The sequence below is a fragment of the Ovis aries genome, chromosome 9 (genome assembly GCF_016772045.2).
Source record: "Ovis aries strain OAR_USU_Benz2616 breed Rambouillet chromosome 9, ARS-UI_Ramb_v3.0, whole genome shotgun sequence".
Lineage (NCBI taxonomy): Eukaryota > Metazoa > Chordata > Mammalia > Artiodactyla > Bovidae > Ovis > Ovis aries.
In genome coordinates, this window is record NC_056062.1 from 54,974,810 (window position 1) to 54,991,975 (window position 17,166).

Consider the following 17,166-nt stretch of genomic DNA (forward strand, 5'->3'; position numbering starts at 1 on the left):
TGGTTTTCCTGTGGCCATGTATGGATTTGAGAGTTGGATTGTAAAGAAGGCTGACCGCCGAAGAATTGATGCTTTTGAACTGTGGTGTTGGAGAAGACTCTTAAGAGTCCCTGGGACTGCAAGGAGATCCAACCAGTCCATTTTGAAGGAGATCAGCCCTGGGATTTCTTTTGGAAGGAATGATGCTAAAGCTGAAACTCCAGTACTTTGGCCACCCTATGCGAAGAATCAACTCTTTGGGAAAGACTCTGATGCTGGGAGGGACTGGGGGCAGGAGGAAAAGGGGACGACAGAGGATGAGATGGCTGGATAGCATCACTGACTCGATGGACATGAGTCTGAGTGAATTCCGGGAGTTGGTGTTGGACAGGGAGGCCTGGCGTGCTGCGATTCATGGGGTCGCAAAGAATTGGACACGACTGAGAGACTGAACTGAACTATCCTGTTCCTTTACCTGCTGAGTATTTCTCTGCCTTTTCATCTTGTCTAGATTACTGTGTTTGGGGAGGCCTTTCCATATTCTGGCAGTTTGTGGTTCCTCTTTATTGTGGAAGTTCCTCACTGTGGATGGGGTTGGATGCATGGCTTGTCAAGGTTTCCTGGTTAGGGAAGCTTGTGTCAGTGTTCTAGTGGGTGGAGCTGCATTTCTTGTCTCTGGTGTGCAATGAAGTGTCCAGTGGTGAGTTTTGAAGTGTCAGTGGGTTCCGAGTGACTTTGGGCAGCCTGTATATTGAAGCTTAGGGTTATGTTCCTATGTTGCTGGAGAATTTGCATGGTATGTCTTGCTCTGGAACTTGTTGGATCTTGGTTGGTGCTTGGTTTCAGTGTAGGTATGGAGGCTTCTGGATGAGCTCTTATCGATAATGTTCCCTGGAGTCAGGAGTTCTCTGGTGTTCTCAGGTTTTGAGCTTAAACCTCTGGCCCCTGGATTTCAGTCTTATTCTTTCAGTAGCCTCAAGACTTCTCCATCTATACAGCACTCCTTTCAAAAACAACAGGCTGCCTTTCTGGGTGCCTGATGTCCTCTGCCAGCATTCAGAAGTTGTTTTGTGGAATTTGCTCTGCGTTCAAATGTTCTTTCAATGGAATTGTGGGGGAGAAAGTGGTCTCCCCATCCTATTCCTCTGCCATCTGAAGACCGCCATCCTGCTCTTTTAAACTAATTTACATTATCATTCACAAAAGTCATAAGTGTTCAACAAAATAAATTTTAAAAAAAAACTAAAAGTAGAATTATGATATGACTCAGCAATTACATTCCTGGTAATTAATTTAAAAATTAATTCTTGGTAGAATTAATTACAGTTGTCAAGATACGAGAACCTCCTAAGTGTCCATCAACAGATGATAGATAAAGATGACATGGTATATATTACAATGGAATACTACACAGCATAAAAAAGAATGAAAATTTTGCCACTTGTAGCAACATGGTTGGACTTAGAGGACATTATGCTAAGTGAGAATGTCAGACAGTGACAAACAAATATGTGTGATATAACTTACATGTAAAATCTAAAATAAACAACAAGCTAGTGACTATTAAAAAATAAAGCAGACTCACAGATATAGAGAACAAGCCAGTGGGGAGAAAGAGAGGAACATTATAAGGGTGGGAGATACAAACTATTAGGTGTATGAGAGGCTTAGCAATATATTGTGCAACATAGGGAATACAGCCAATATGCTATAATAGCTGTAAATAGAAAGTAACTCTTAAAAATTGTATAAATATTTAAATAAAAATTTAAATATTGCAAATAATGTTATCTGACAAATAATGCAATTAATCTGAGAAAGAGATGATCTATTTGATTTATATGTGGCAAGTATAATTTCTATATTTCATTAAAAATAAAATATATCTGAATATAAAAATGCATTCCAACATTAAAGATGATATGCTTAAAAATGTTATAAAAAAGTTTTACTCTGATTACATGACTTAGATTAAAACTTAACCTTTTATGGGAAATTAACTGATTTGCTTTTTTGACATATCCAATGATAGCAGCATTGTTTGACTGCTAGTTCATCTGCTAACGGAACTTACATATAAACAGCTATTGTTTCCTGTGTTAACACATGCACAAGAATTTTTGAAATCAATAAAGACTGAAATTACTTTAGAAGAGCAATAATTTCAGCTAATGAAAAGTCAGACTTCAAAAAGAAGTAAAAAGAGAGAAACTGGATTTTCCTATAGGGAAATCTAAGCTGACACAGCACATCAGAATTGTCCCAAGTTGCTGAAGGAAGCCAGAACCAGTCTTTGCCTGTGAGCTCTCCCAGGAAGGGGACAAGACATTGAGCAAAGTAACTCTCACCAGTTGACACATTTTGTATAGCTAATAGCTAGGCACTGTCTGTTAGAAGCACTTCAGTAGCTGGAGAAATAAGCCCTTCACTCCTACAAAGAGATTTGTGCAATATATCATATTCACTACAGTCACTGTCTATGTTCTTATTAATTCTTTACAAAATTCAAAAATCTTTTAAAAAATATTTAACAATGACTATGTCAGTCACTGTTCTAAGCGCTTTGCATATATACAATCTATTCAGTCTTTACAACCCTAGAAAGTGGGTACGTTATTACCTTCTCTTTATAGATAATTTCTCAATTCAGTTCAGTCACTCAGTCATATCCGACTCTCTGCAACACCATCAACTGCAGCATGCCCAGCCTCCCTGTCCATCACCAACTCCCGGAGTCCACCCAAACCCATGTCTATTGAGTCAGTGATGCCATCCAACCAGCTCATCCTCTGTCATCCCCTTCTCCTCCTGCCTTCAATCTTTCCCAGCATCGGGGTCTTTTCAAATGAGTAAGCTCTTCGCATCAGGTGGCCAAAGAATTGGAATTTCAGCTTCAGCATCATTCCTTCCAATGAACACTCAGGACTGATGTCCTGTAGGATGGACTGGTTGGATCTCCTTGCAGTCCAAGGGACTCTCAAGAGTCTTCTCCAACACCACACTTCAAAACCATCAATTCTTCGGCTCTAAGCTTTCTTTATAGTCCAACTCTCATATCCATACATGATCACTGGAAAAACCATAGCCTTTACTAGATGGACCTTTGTTAGCAAAATAATGTCTCTGTTTGTTAATATGCTGTCTAGGTTGGTCATAACTCTCCTTCCAAGGAGTAAGCATCTTTTAATTTCATGGCTACAGTCACCATCTGCAGTGATTTTGGAGCCCAAAATAATAAAGTCAGCCACTGTTTCCACTGTTTCCCCATCTATTTCCCATGAAGTGATGGGACCAGATGCCATGATCTTTGTTTTCTGAATGTTGAGCTTTAAGCCAACTTTTTAACTCTCCTCTTTCACTTTGATTAAGAGCCTCTTTAGTTCTTCTTACTTTTAATTAAAAGAGAGCCAAGCTTGTAACTAACACCCTGGCTTCAAGTCCTACCCAAGCCATGGATGATTTGGGAATCATTTGTTAATGATTTGTTCATCATTTTGATCACTTTTTTCCTTATATAAGCGCTTCCCTAGTGGTTCAGCTGGTAAAGAATCTACCTACAATGTGGGAGACCAGGGTTGGATCCCTGGGTTGGGAAGATCCCCTGGAGAAGGGAAAAGCTACCCAATCCAGTATTCTGGCCTGGAGAATTCCATGGACTGTATAATCCATGGGGTCGCAAAGAGTCAGAAATGACTGAGTGACTTTCACTTTCACTTTTCCTTATATAAAATAAAGGAGACTATATTTGTTAATCTCTAAGAAATTTTGAAATTCTAAAAACTATAAATAAATATATAATTATACATATATGATCAGAGAAGGCAATGGCACCCCACTCCAGTACTCTTGCCTGGAGGATCCCATGGATGGAGGAGCCTGGTAGGCTGCAGTCCATGGGGTCGCTAAGAGTTGGACACGACTGAGTGACTTCCCTTTCAGTTTTCACTTTCATGTATTAGAGAAGGAAATGGCAACCCACTCCAGTGTTCTTGCCTGGAGAATCCCAGGGATGATGGATCCTGGTAGGCTGCTGTTTATGGGGTCACACAGAGTCGGACATGACTGAAGCGACTTAGCAGCAGCAGCATACATATATGATAATCAGCCTTATTAAGTTTAAGTTAAAAAGTCATATCAACTCACATCAGGTTGCTGAATGGTGGTCTTATCACATTGTCCATCAAGTTAGAACAGTTTGTCAGAGACACTGTAATAGTTTTTGGTTGTTACCTAAAAACGTACTGCCAATTTAGAGTTACAAAACAACCCCCATTCATCACCTTACAGTTCCATAATCAGCATTCCAAGCATGACTCAACTGGGTTCTCTGGACAAAGTCTTGCATGGCTGAAATGTGTCAGCCAGGCTGGGGCCTCATGTGGAACTTGAAGCTTTCTTTTCTTTTTTTTTTTTTCAAAATGATATTGTCACTTTTATTAGAAAATATTTTTTTATTGTGGTAAAGATCACATAACATAAAACATACTCTTTTAACCATATTTACCATCACAGTTCAGTGGCAGTAAGTACATTCACATTGCTGTGCAACTTTGAGGTTTTCTTTTAAGCATATTCTAGTTGTTGGCAGAATACAGTTCCTTGCAGTCATAGACTGAGGTCCTAAAAGTCACTCTCCTCTATAGCGGTTCAAAAAATGGTTACTTTGTTCTCCTCCTCAAAACTGTCAAGAGGACATCTCCCTGACTCTTCATCTTTTAAATTCTAGACCACTTCTTAAGAGCTTACCTGAGTAGATCAGGTTCACTCGTGCTAAATCACTTTAGTTGTGTCCGACTCTTTGCAACCCCATGGACTGTAGCCCTCCAGGCTCCTCTGTCCATGGGATTCTCCAGGCAAGAATACTGCAGTGGGTTGCCATGCCCTCATCTAGGGAATCTTCTCAACCCAGATATCGAACCCATGTCTCCTTCATTGGCAGGTTTTTTACCTGGGGGTTTACCAGTGGGTTCTTTACCACTAGTGCCACCTGGGAAGCTTCAACTTAGCTTATCTCCCTTCTGATTAATTCAATCATGTGTTTTAAATATATTTACAAAAATCCCTCTTGCTGATAATAAAGCATAAAATGAGAGTAATCACTCTTACCTATGTGCTTTTCCCACAACCAAGAGGAGGGGATTATACAGAAAGTATACAATATACAGGGAGTCATGAAAAAGCTGGTTTAAAAATCAGCATTCAGAAAATGAAGGTCATGGCATCAGGTCCCACCACTTCATGGCAAATAGATGGGGGAAAAAATGGAAACAGTGACAGACTTTATTTTCTTGGGCTCCAAAATCACTGGAGCTGGTGACTGCTGCTATGAAATTGAAAGACACTTGCTCCTTGGAAGAAAATATATGAAAAATTTAGCGTATTAAAAAGCAGAGACATCACTTTGCTGACAAAGGTCCATAGTCGTACAGATAGAAGTTTGGACCATAAAGAAAGCTGAGTGCCAATAAATTGATGCTTTCATACTGTGGTACTGGATAAGACTGTTAAGAGTCCCTTGAACTGCAAGGAGATCAAATCAGTTAATCCTAAAGGCAATCAACCCAGAATATTTATTGGAAGGACTGATGAAGAAGCTAAAGCTCCAATAGTTTGGCCACCTGATGCAAACAACTGATTATTGGAAAAGACCCTAATCCTGGGAATGATTGAAGTCAGGAGGAAAAAGGGATGAAGAGGATGAGATGGTTGGAGGGCATCACCAGCTCGATGGACATGAGTGTGAGCAAGCTCCAGGAGTTGGTGATGGGCAGGAAAGCCTGGTGTGCTGCAGTCCATGGGGTTTCAAAGAGTCAGACATGACTGAGTGACTGAACTAAACTGAACTGAAGTATTTGTTATGAAAGCCCAAGTAGACAGAGATGGGTGGGAATCTTGGGGGACAGTTTAGAATCCTGCCTGTTGCAGGCACATAAAAGAACTTGAATGGCTGTGCATCGTTTGAGGTTTTGGAGGTAAAAGGTCAGTCTACTGTGTACTCTCATATACTGACTGAGATACAGGAAGAATCTAGTAACTAAATGTGTTCTATAAGAGATTGACGTATAAATCAGTGATGAACGGTTACATTTGAGAATAACAAGCTGTGGTAATTCCCTGTGCTGAGTATGTTTATAAAGTTGTAAGATGGCAGACAAGGGAGATTTATGGAAATTTAGAGATTAAAGTTCTGAGCCTTGCCATGTTTTCCACAATCTTTTCATCCTGTTTCTTGCAATCCCATTGCTTCCCTGTAGTGACTTTCTCATCCCTGAGACCTAATAAATTGAGCATCTCACTGGTAGTACAATTGCAACTTTTATAAATCCAGTCTCAGACTCCCTGGTGGTCCAGTGGCTGAGAGTCCACACACCCAATGCAGGGAGCTTAACTGCTTTGGCACTTTAGGAGATGAGAGATTTGTTCTAAGCTACCATCAAAGTTTTAACATTTGCCACTTAAATTCTGAATGAGAATTTTACAACCTTCATTTCCTTTTTTTTTTTTTGAGTAAGCTTTGCAGAGCATTTATAAGACACCAAATATATACACAACTAATAATCATTGTTTAATTAAAAACTAAGTTATTCAATTATTTGGTCTGTCAGTCAATGGTTTATCTTCTGTACTCATCACATGCACCTGCTATGGGTAATTTGAATATTTGTGATGGTAGCACCTGACAGAGATACCGTTCTCCCCTCTCGCAGCCAGAAGATGGTCCACACACACCTCAAATGTGAGCAACCAACCCGGAATCTTACTTCGAGGGTGTACTTCATAGAGCTATGCTGCTGCTGCTGCTGCTGCTGCCGTTGCTGCTGCTGCTTAGTTACTCAGGCGTGTCCGATTCTTTTCGACCTCATGGACTGTAGCCCACCAGGCTCCTCTGCACACAGGATTCTCCAGCCAAGAATACTGCAGTGGGTTGCCATTCCCTTCTCCAGGGGATCCTCCCCATCCAGGGATCAAACCCAGGTTTCCCACATTGCAGGCAGATTCTTTACCTTCTGAGCCACCAGGGAAGCCCTCATAGAACTATACCTGCTCCCAATTACTTTATCTCCAAACACATGGCTCCTTTGGTTTTGAGCATCATGTCATAAAATATCTTCTGAAAAGAATTGTGGGCAGGATTTACTGAATTGTGTAGAAACCCAGGGCCAATGGAAATTGAGATTAGTTACTAATAGTAAACTCAGTGTCCAAGGGGAAGGGACAGTTATTAGAATCCAAAGAGAGAACTACATAAAATAAATTTCCTGATGTGAATTACGAGCAAAGCCAGAATAAAAAATAACCCAATATCACTTTCCTTCTACTTTTCTAACTCCCACCAGAATTGCTCATTGGTGAAAACAACCTAAAATCAATAAAGTGAAGATGGTCTAAAAGTTTATTGATACAGTGCACTTGGGGCAACCTTCCAAATCAAAGATTCAAGTTGTTTCTTGAGGGTACCTTGAAAGAAATCCAATTTATCATTCAATAATTCATAGCACTTTCTTGTAAAAGTATAGAGATAGGTAAAGTTAGGGATATTTCATACCTTCTAAAGAGGAAGAAATTGTCATTTTAACCAAATCTCCAGAAAATTCTTACTATTTCATTCTAGTATATGCTATCACTGTTCAGTCACTAAGTCACATCTGATTCTTTGCAAGCCTATGGACTGCAAGCACACCAGGCTTCCCTGTCCTTACTATCTTCCTGATTTTGCTCAGACTCATGTCCATTGAGTTCATGATGCCATCCAACCTATAATATATGCTATAGGCAAAGTGTAAAGAAAAATTCCAAATAACCTAAATATGTGTCAAAATTCAATAATTTAATACAAAAATTTAAGCACGTAATGGAATTCTCCAGGCAAGAATACTGAAATGTGTTGCCATTTCCCTTCTCAAGGGCATCTTCCTGACCCAGGGATTGAACCTGGGTTTCCTACATTGCAGGTAAATTCTTAACTGTCTGAGCCACCAGACAAGCCCAAATAATGTGAATGACATAATAATTGAAAGGTAAAAAATATATTTCAAATTTTTATCAGTTTCTGCATTATAAAGCTAGTATTAAATATATTAAATAAAATAAGAAAATTTAACAAAAAATGAAACTAGGACAAAAGGAAAAAATATATATACTCTAATGCAAATGTAATTAAATGTTAGTGTATATATATATATATTCTTATATCCTTTTCCATTTCTTCTATGCACAAATTTATTTTTAGTGTTACCAGCACTATATGCTTCTGTAACTTGTGAAGATTGTGTGGAGAAATTGAGTGGACCCTGAAAGTTAATTTCAAAGGAGATACTGCCTAGAGGGCTAATTGTACACAAAATTCACATGACCACTCTTGTCTATGATTTTATGTGTTTCATGCTATTTCAGAAAGGTTGGTCTGGCTACTGGCTGCTCAGAAGCCAATAAAGAGGCCAGGTTGCTGGGAAGGAAAGTTTGCTTTATTTTAGAGCCTGGCTTGGGGAAGTGAGAGTGGTGGGTTGAGGGGGATAGGGAGGAACATCTGTCCAAAGTCCAGAAGATGACTCCCTCAGCTGACAAGCACGGGCTAAAAGCTTTTATAGACAGGTGGGGGTGGGGGTAGGGGCTACGTGCATCATCTTGATTGTTAGGTACAGTTAATCTTTAATTGCAGAGTCAGTTTGTTTCCATTTGTTTGAGATTGTTTCTTGAAATTGTGGCAGCTTATGTCACAGGTACAGTCTGGTCATTATGTAGTTAACTTCTTCCACCAGTGGAAGTTTCAGCGTCTATAAGACAACTCACAGGATATAGTACAGAACATTATCTATAGCCCTTTGAGGAGGAACTAAAAGTACTTGACTATACTTAATGACTGGGCTTCCCAGGTGGCGCTAGTGGTAAAGAACCTGCCCACCAACACAGGAGCCGTAAGAGATGTGGGTTTGATCCCTGGACTGGGAAGATCCCACTGGAGGAGGGCATGGCAACCCACTCCAGGATTCTGTTTTGTGCTTTTCTAGTACAGTATGACTGTCACAGAAAACTACAATGGTCTGTGTGCTTATGCATCTTCATCCCTAGACTGTTGAGGGTGGAAAATTCCTCAATCAATAACATCTAGCAAATGTCTAATCCATGGACATGCCTGGCACATGAATGACATTCAAACCATTTCTTGACTTTGGCAATCTTAATGACTAAATTATTATTATTTGGTCTCCTTTTACTGTTTTCCTTTGTTTCTGTTTTCCTGCTGTTTCCTTTGTTTCTAACTTCTCGATTAAACTTATTCTTTGGCTGAAGTTTTTCCACAGACAAAAGGCAGGCAGAGGACATGGAGGGTGGGGATGGCAAGGGCCATAGAATCCCACTCTGTTTTAATGTTATGTTGCACTTTTGAGAATTATGACAGTTAAAGTACTAAGTATTACCTGTAACAAGATAGTGCTTTTGGCAGAAGAGCACAGCTTCTGATTATTTTTTAAAGGATACACTGGTGCCAAACCCCGAGGCTCTAAAACTGCAGCTGCTCCAGTAAACATTTCCCAGGTCTGCAGGAGTGCCACTGACCTAGGTTTCTCTTCCCTCTTTCATGTTATGGCAGAACCAACCATAAAATCACACCTGTCCCTTGCATTGGACTCCACTCACCAGCCCAGATACACCCTTCTTTTTGCTGAAGGTGAGTTTCTCTTTGCAGTCTTTGACTCCTTTCTTTCAAGGGACCTGATCCAGGCCACCTCAATTCATCAGAAGTACTTTTCTAGAAGGAAAGGTGAGGTTTGTATTTCTTTCCTCCCTAGAGGTCCCTGTGTAAATTGGTTCACTTCTTCCCACAGGAACCGCTCCTTGTACTGAGTGGAACTGCTACCTTTTCAGACTACAAAAGATCCTGTTTCAACCTGCTCTGGAGCAATAGGTGCCAGGACGGCTTACAACTTCATGAACAAAGAAAATTGTTCAAGTGATTAAATAAAAATCATCAGAAATCAATCCTCAGGTTATTCACAGCTCTCTTTCCACACACAGAAAATGCTGGCAGAATGTCTTAAATTCTGATTCTTAATGTGCCTGCCTCATACAAAAATATGATTATATTTAATCTACTTTGTATCTTGTTCTGTTTCTTTTAAATTATATTCTAAACATTTTCAAAGCTTTTTCAAATTAAAATAATACATTATGGAAAAAGTAACATGGGAACTTACATTACCATATGTAAAATAGATAGCCAACGGGAATTTGCTGGATGGCTCAGGAAACTCAAACAGGGGCTCTGTACATATATAGCCCATTTTTTCAATAAAGTTGACATTTTCTAATGTAACATGTAATGGAGTTTTTAAGGTGTTGATTTGAGTAGGCTATAGCTCCCACTTATTTAATCAAATACTAACTTAGATGTTTCCATAAAGGTATTTTGCACATGTAAGTAAAATCCCTGGGTTTGATCCCTGGGTTTGGAAAATCCTCTGGAGAGGGGAAAGGCTAACCAGTCCAGTATTCTGGCCTAGAGAATTCCATGGACTGTATAGTCCAAGGGGTTGCAAAGAGTCAGACACGACTGAGCAACTTTCACGTTCACTTTCTTTGCAAGTAAAGTTCATAATAATTTGACTTTATTTAAGTAAAGGAGATTACTAATTAATCACTTAACTGAGCCTGATTCAACCAATCAAAAGGCCTTTAGAGAAAGGTTGAGGCTTGTCTGAAGCAGAAGAAAATTTAACCTGTGACCAGCAACTGCCACTCATACTCAAGAATTCCAGTCTGCCCTTCCTAATAGCTAGTTTTAGTGATTTTAGGCTAGCCTAACTAGACCCCATGACCATGTATATCAATTCCTTGCCAAAAATCTCATACGTATCTCCTACTGATTCTGTTCCTTTGGATCAATCTGATAATCCAAATAGAAACATTTTGGCGCCAGAAGTTGTTCTAGAGGAACACAATCATGAAGATAACTTTTCTGAATTGTTTCTGTGGTTTCTGGAATTGGTTCTATCATCTGGTTAGATTTAAAGACACTACTGACTCTGGGATTCCCAGGTGGTGCTAGTGGTAAAGAGTCTGCCTGCCAAAGCAGATATAAGAGACACAGGTTCAATCCTGGGGTCAGGAAGATCCCCTGGAGGAGGAAGAAGCAACCCACTCCAGTATCCAAAGTCTTAGGGAAGCTGCAATAACAGAATGACTTCATCATGTAAGATGTGATCGCCCAATTAGAAGGGCCCAGAGGAAACCTTTTACAACCACTATGAGAAAATATACTTTCCTATAGCTCAGCTGATAAAGGAGTTGCCTGTGATGCAGGAGACCCGGGTTCAGTTCTTGGGTCAGGAAGATCCCCTGGCGAAGGAAATGGCAACCCACTCCAGTATTCTTGCCTGGAGAATTCCTTGGCAGAGGAGCCTGGCAGGCTCATGGGGTCACAAAGAATTGGACAAGACTAAGTTACTAACACACATGAGAAATAAGCTTGAGGGGAGCTGCAACATCCTTAAGAGATCTATTTGCTCTTCTTTGTAAGTAAGAATTACAATGGAAACTGCTACCATTGAACTGGATTCCCTACATGAAATGGGGATAATAATAGGTGTGGTGACTGTAATATATAGCATATTCTAAGCAGTAAGCAGAATAATCTAACTTATAGGAGATGTATGGCATTAGTTAGTAGGTCGTGGTCTCTATACAAAAAAAAAAAAAAAGACTATTCAGGTTTAGTGAATAGTCCATCTGTTTAGAAGTCTAACTTGAATCATCAAGTCTTGTGAATAAGGCATGGCACCTGAATCAATTTCCTAACTGAGATAGGTTATGTCCCAGAACCCTTTAATGAAGGTGAGGATAGGTTCCCTTGAAGAAGAACCCCATTAACTGCCAAAGCAATAAGGTATTGCTCATATTTCTCCTAGCCTTCTCCAAAGGGACCTAGGGCCATTTATCAAGGTGACTCTACTGTAGAAAGAGAAACCATAACACTTTAGGGGGATTACGGAACCCTGGCTCTTAACTGACATTAATTTCTGGATAACCCAAAAACGTCACTCTGTTCTACCAATCATAATAGAGACTAGTAGAGGCCAGATTTTAGCTCAAGTCCATCTCACAGTGGACTCAGTGTGTAATAACCCATCTGTAATTAATTTTCCTGGTTCCCAGTGGCTCAGTAGTAAACAATCTAACTGCATTGCAGGAGACATGGGTTCAATCCCTGGGTTGGGAGAAGGAAATTACAACCCACTCCAGTATTCTTGCCTGGGAAATCCCATGGACAGAGGAGTCTGGAGGGCTACAGTCCATGAGAGCGCAAAAGAGCTGGACACGACTGAGTGACTAAACAACAATTACAACAAAAACAATTATTTCTCCATTCCAGAATTAATCATTGAAATAGGCATATTTAGAAATTGGCAGAATCTCCACTGATTCTCTGACCTGTGAGTAAAAGATATTATGGAAGGAAAGACCAAGTGGAAGTCACTACAACTCCCTATACCTAGGAAGATAAAAAGCCAAAAGCAGTACTGTGATCCTGGAAGACATGAAAGATGCAGGCATGGTGACTTCCCGCCACATCTCCGTTCAACTCAGCTATTTGGCCTGTGCACTAAACAGATGGTTCTTGGAGAATGACGGTATATTATTATAAATTTAATCAGATAGGGACTCCAATTGCAGCTGCAATTCCAGGTGTTGTTTCATTGCTTGAGTAAATGAACACATCCACTGGTAGTTGATATGCAGCTATTCACCTGGAAAATCAATTCTTCCCTATGTATGTTAGTAGAGATCAGTAGTAGCAGTTTTCTTTCTGTTGGAAAGGCCAGCAATAAATCTTCACAGCCTTACCTTGGAGTATATCAATTTTTCAACCCCATGTCATAATCTACTATACAGGGATTTTAATCACTTTTTCTTTCCATGAAATGACACATTGGTCCTTTATATTAATGCAATTATGCTGATTGGATCTAGTGAGCAGAAAGTAGCAACTACTCTAGCTATTTGTGTTACAGAAGGTAGGAAATATTTCACAGAAATTCAAAAGTCTTCCATCTCAGCTATTTCTAGGGATGCAATAATAAGAGGCAGGTCAATACATTCCTTCTGAGATGAAGAATAAGTTATTATCTGGTGCTCCTATAACCAAAAGGATAGCATAATACCCAGTGGACCTATTTAGATTTGAGGAACAGTGCATTCCTTTTTTGGGTGTGCTACTTTGGCCCATTCTGGGGGCTTCCCAGATGGCTCAGTGATAAAGAATCTGCCTGCTAGTACAGAAGACACAGGAAACAGGAGCTCAATCCCTGGGTCAGAAAGATACCCTGGAGGAGGAAATGGTAACCCACTCTAGTATTCTTGCCCGGAGAACTCCACAGACAGAGGAGACTGGTGGGCTACAGTCTTTGGGGTCACAAAAGAATCGGATATGACTTAGCTACTAAACAACAACCATTAAGTAAGAGAAAGTAGTTATAAATATGAGCTATAATTACAATCATCCAACCGGTTGCAGAAACAAGGACAATAATAATTATAAGTATAGTTTCTTTGCTTTATGTTGAATATGTTTGCATATATATTAATCAAATATCTTTGTTCTCTTGTCTCTTTTATTACCTTATCATCCAACATAAAATGTATTCATGTTAGTCAATTTTATATCACAGTAAATTATCGAATATTGGAAAAAAGTAAATATCATCCAGAGACTTTGTACTCTCTGGAAAAAATCTACTACTGCGGGCAGAAATCCCTCAGAAGAAATGGAGTAGCCATCATGGTCAACAAAAGAGTCTGAAATGCAGTACTTGGATGCAATCTCAAAAACGACAGAATGATCTCTGTTCATCTCAAGGCAAACCATTCAATATCACAGTTATCCAAGTCTATGCCCCAACCAGTAATGCTGAAGAAGCTGAAGTTGAACGGTTCTGTGAAGACCTACAAGACCTTGTAGAACTAACACCAAAAAAAGATGTCCTTTTCATTATAGGGGACTGGAATGCAAAAGTAGGAAGTCAAGAAACACCTGGAGTAACAGGCAAATTTGGCCTTGAAATGTGGAACGAAGTAGGGCAAAGACTAATAGAGTTTTGCCAAGGAAATGCACTGGTCATAGCAAACACCCTCTTCCAACAACACAAGAGAAGACTCTACACATGGACATCACCAGATGGTCAACACCGAAATCAGATTGATTATATTCTTTGCAGCCAAAGATGGACAAGCTCTATACAGTCAACAAAAACAAGATCAGGAGCTGACTGTGGTTCAGATCATGAGATCCTTATTACCAAATTCAGACTCAAATTGAAGAAAGTAGGGAAAACCGCTAGACCATTCAGGTATGACCTAAAACAAATCCCTTATGATTATACACTGGAAGTGAGAAATAGATTTAAGGGCCTAGATCTGATAGACAGAGTGCCTGATGAACTATGGAATGAAGTTCGTGACATTGTACGGAAGACAGGGATCTAGACGATCCCCATGGAAAAGAAATGCAAAAAAGCAAAATGGCTGTCTGGGGAGGCCTTACAAGTAGCTGTGAAAAGAAGAGAGGTGAAAAGCAAAGGAGAAAAGGAAAGATATAAGCATCTGAATGCAGAGTTCCAAAGAATAGCAAGGGAGATAAAGAAGCCTTCTTCAGTGATCAATGCAAAGAAATAGAGGAAAACAACAGAATCAGAAAGGCTAGAGATCTCTTCAAGAAAATTAGAGATACCAAGGGAACATTTCATGCAAAGATTGGCTCGATAAAGGACAGAAATGGTATGGACCTAACAGAAGCAGAAGATATTAAGAAGAGGTGGCAAGAATACATGGGAGAATTGTACAAAAAGTATCTTCACGACCCAGATAATCATGATGATGTGATCACTACTCTAGAGCCAGACATCTTGGAATGTGAAGTCAAGTGGGCCTTAGAAAGCATCACTACAAACAAAGCTAGTGGAGGTGATGGAATTCCAGTTGAGCTTTTCAAATCCTGAAAGATGATGCTGTGAAAGTGCTGCACTCAATATGCCAGCAAATTTGGAAAACTCAGCAGTGGCCGCAGGACTGGAAAAGGTCAGTTTTCATTCCAACCCCAAAGAAAGGCAATGCCAAAGAATGATCACACTACTGCACAATTGCACACATCTCACATGCTAGTAAAGTAATGCTCAAAATTCTCCAAGCCAGGCTTCAGCAATACGTGAACTGTGAACTTCCTGATGTTCAAATTGGTTTTAGAAAAGGCAGAGGAACCAGAGATCAAATTGCCAACATCCACTGGATCATGGAAAAAGCAAGAGAGTTCCAGAAAAATATCTATTTCTGCTTTATTGACTATGCCAAAGCCTTTGACTGTGTGGATCACAATAAACTGTGGAACATTCTTCAAGAGATGGGAATACCAGGCAACCTGATCTGCCTCTTGAGAAATCTGTATGCGGGTCAGGAAGCAACAGTTAGAACTGGGCATGGAACAACAGACTGGTTCCAAATAGGAAAAGCAGTACATCAAGGCTGTATATTGTCACCCTGCTTATTTAACTTCTATACAGAGTACATCATAAGAAATGCTGGATTGGAAGAAACACAAGCTGGAATCAAGATTGCCTGGAGAAATATCAATAACCTCAGATATGCAGATGACGCTACCCTTATGGCAGAAAGTGAAGAGGAGCTAAAAAGCCTCCTGATGAAAGTGAATGAGGAGAGTGAAAAAGTTGGCTTAAACCTCAATATTCAGAAAATGAAGATCATGACACCTGGTCCCATCACCTCATGGGAAATAGATGGGGAAACAGTGGAAACAGTGTAAGACTTTATTTTGGGGGGCTCCAAAATCACTGCAGATTGTGATTGCAGCCATGAAATTAAAAGACGCTCACTCCTTGGAAGAAAAGTTATGACCAACCTAGATAGCATATTCAAAAGCAGAGACATTACTTTGCCGACTAAGGTCCATCTAGTCAAGGTTATGGTTTTTCCTGTGGTCATGTATGGATGTGAGAGTTGAACTGTGAAGAAGGCTGAGAGCTGAAGAATTTATGGTTTTGAACTGTGGTGTTGGAGAAGACTCTTGAGAGTCCCTGGGACTGCAAGGAGATCCAACCAGTCCATTCTGAAGGAGATCAGCCCTGGGATTTCTTTGGAAGGAATGATGTTAAAGCTGAAGCTCCAGTAGTTTGGCCACCTCATGCGAAGAGTTGACTCATTGGAAAAGACTCTGATGCCGGGAGGGATTGGGGGCAGGAGGAGAAGGGGACGACAGAAGATGAGATGGCTGGATGGCATCATGGACTCGATGGACGTGAGTCTGAGTGAACTCCGGGAGATGGTGATGAACAGGGAGGCCTGGCGTGCTGCGATTCATGGGGTTGCAAAGAGTCAGACACAACTGAGGGACTGAACTGAACTGAACTGTCATTTTTAAATGGAATAGTTACATCCTGTTAGGTATAAATATGACTTTATCATTGGATTTTAAGTATGGGCTAAGGAGATATATCTAGATGTCAAACTGTAGTGCTGTTTTTGATGTGAATCTTACCCAGGATTCAGGCCCCAATTATTGAAATACTAATCTAGGTGTTAATGTAAAGATATTTTGTAGATGTAATTAAAGCCTGGAATCAATTGGAAGGAGGATTATCCTGGATAATCTGGCTGGACCTGATTCAATCAAGGCTGAGATTTCCCTGAGAGAAGAAATTCTGTTTGTCCAACAATAGCTTTTTTTGGGCCAAAGAGTTCTAGTCTGCTTTCTTGATAGTTCACCTTATGGATTTTGAAATTGCCTAGAAATCCCCTATAAGACAATTCATTGAATAAATCTCTCTGCCTGTAGCTCCTAATGATTCTGCTTTTTTGATTGAGCCCTAACTGATGTAGGTTGGAAGCAGCTGTCTGTTGTTATTACAGTTGAGTAGACTATATATCAATAAGCCCAAGAAAATTGTAGGACTAGGCTGAATTTGAAACAGTGACAATAGAAAAAACTCAAAATTGAAAATGTTTATTATCAATATGGACTTCCCTGGTGGCTCAATGGTAAGAATCCACCTGCCAATGCAGGAAACTTGGCTTGGATCCATGGGTCAAGGAGATGCCCTGGGGAAGGAAATGGCAATCCACACCAGTACTGTTGCTTGGGGAACCCATGGACAGAGGAGTCTAGAGGGCTACAGACTATGG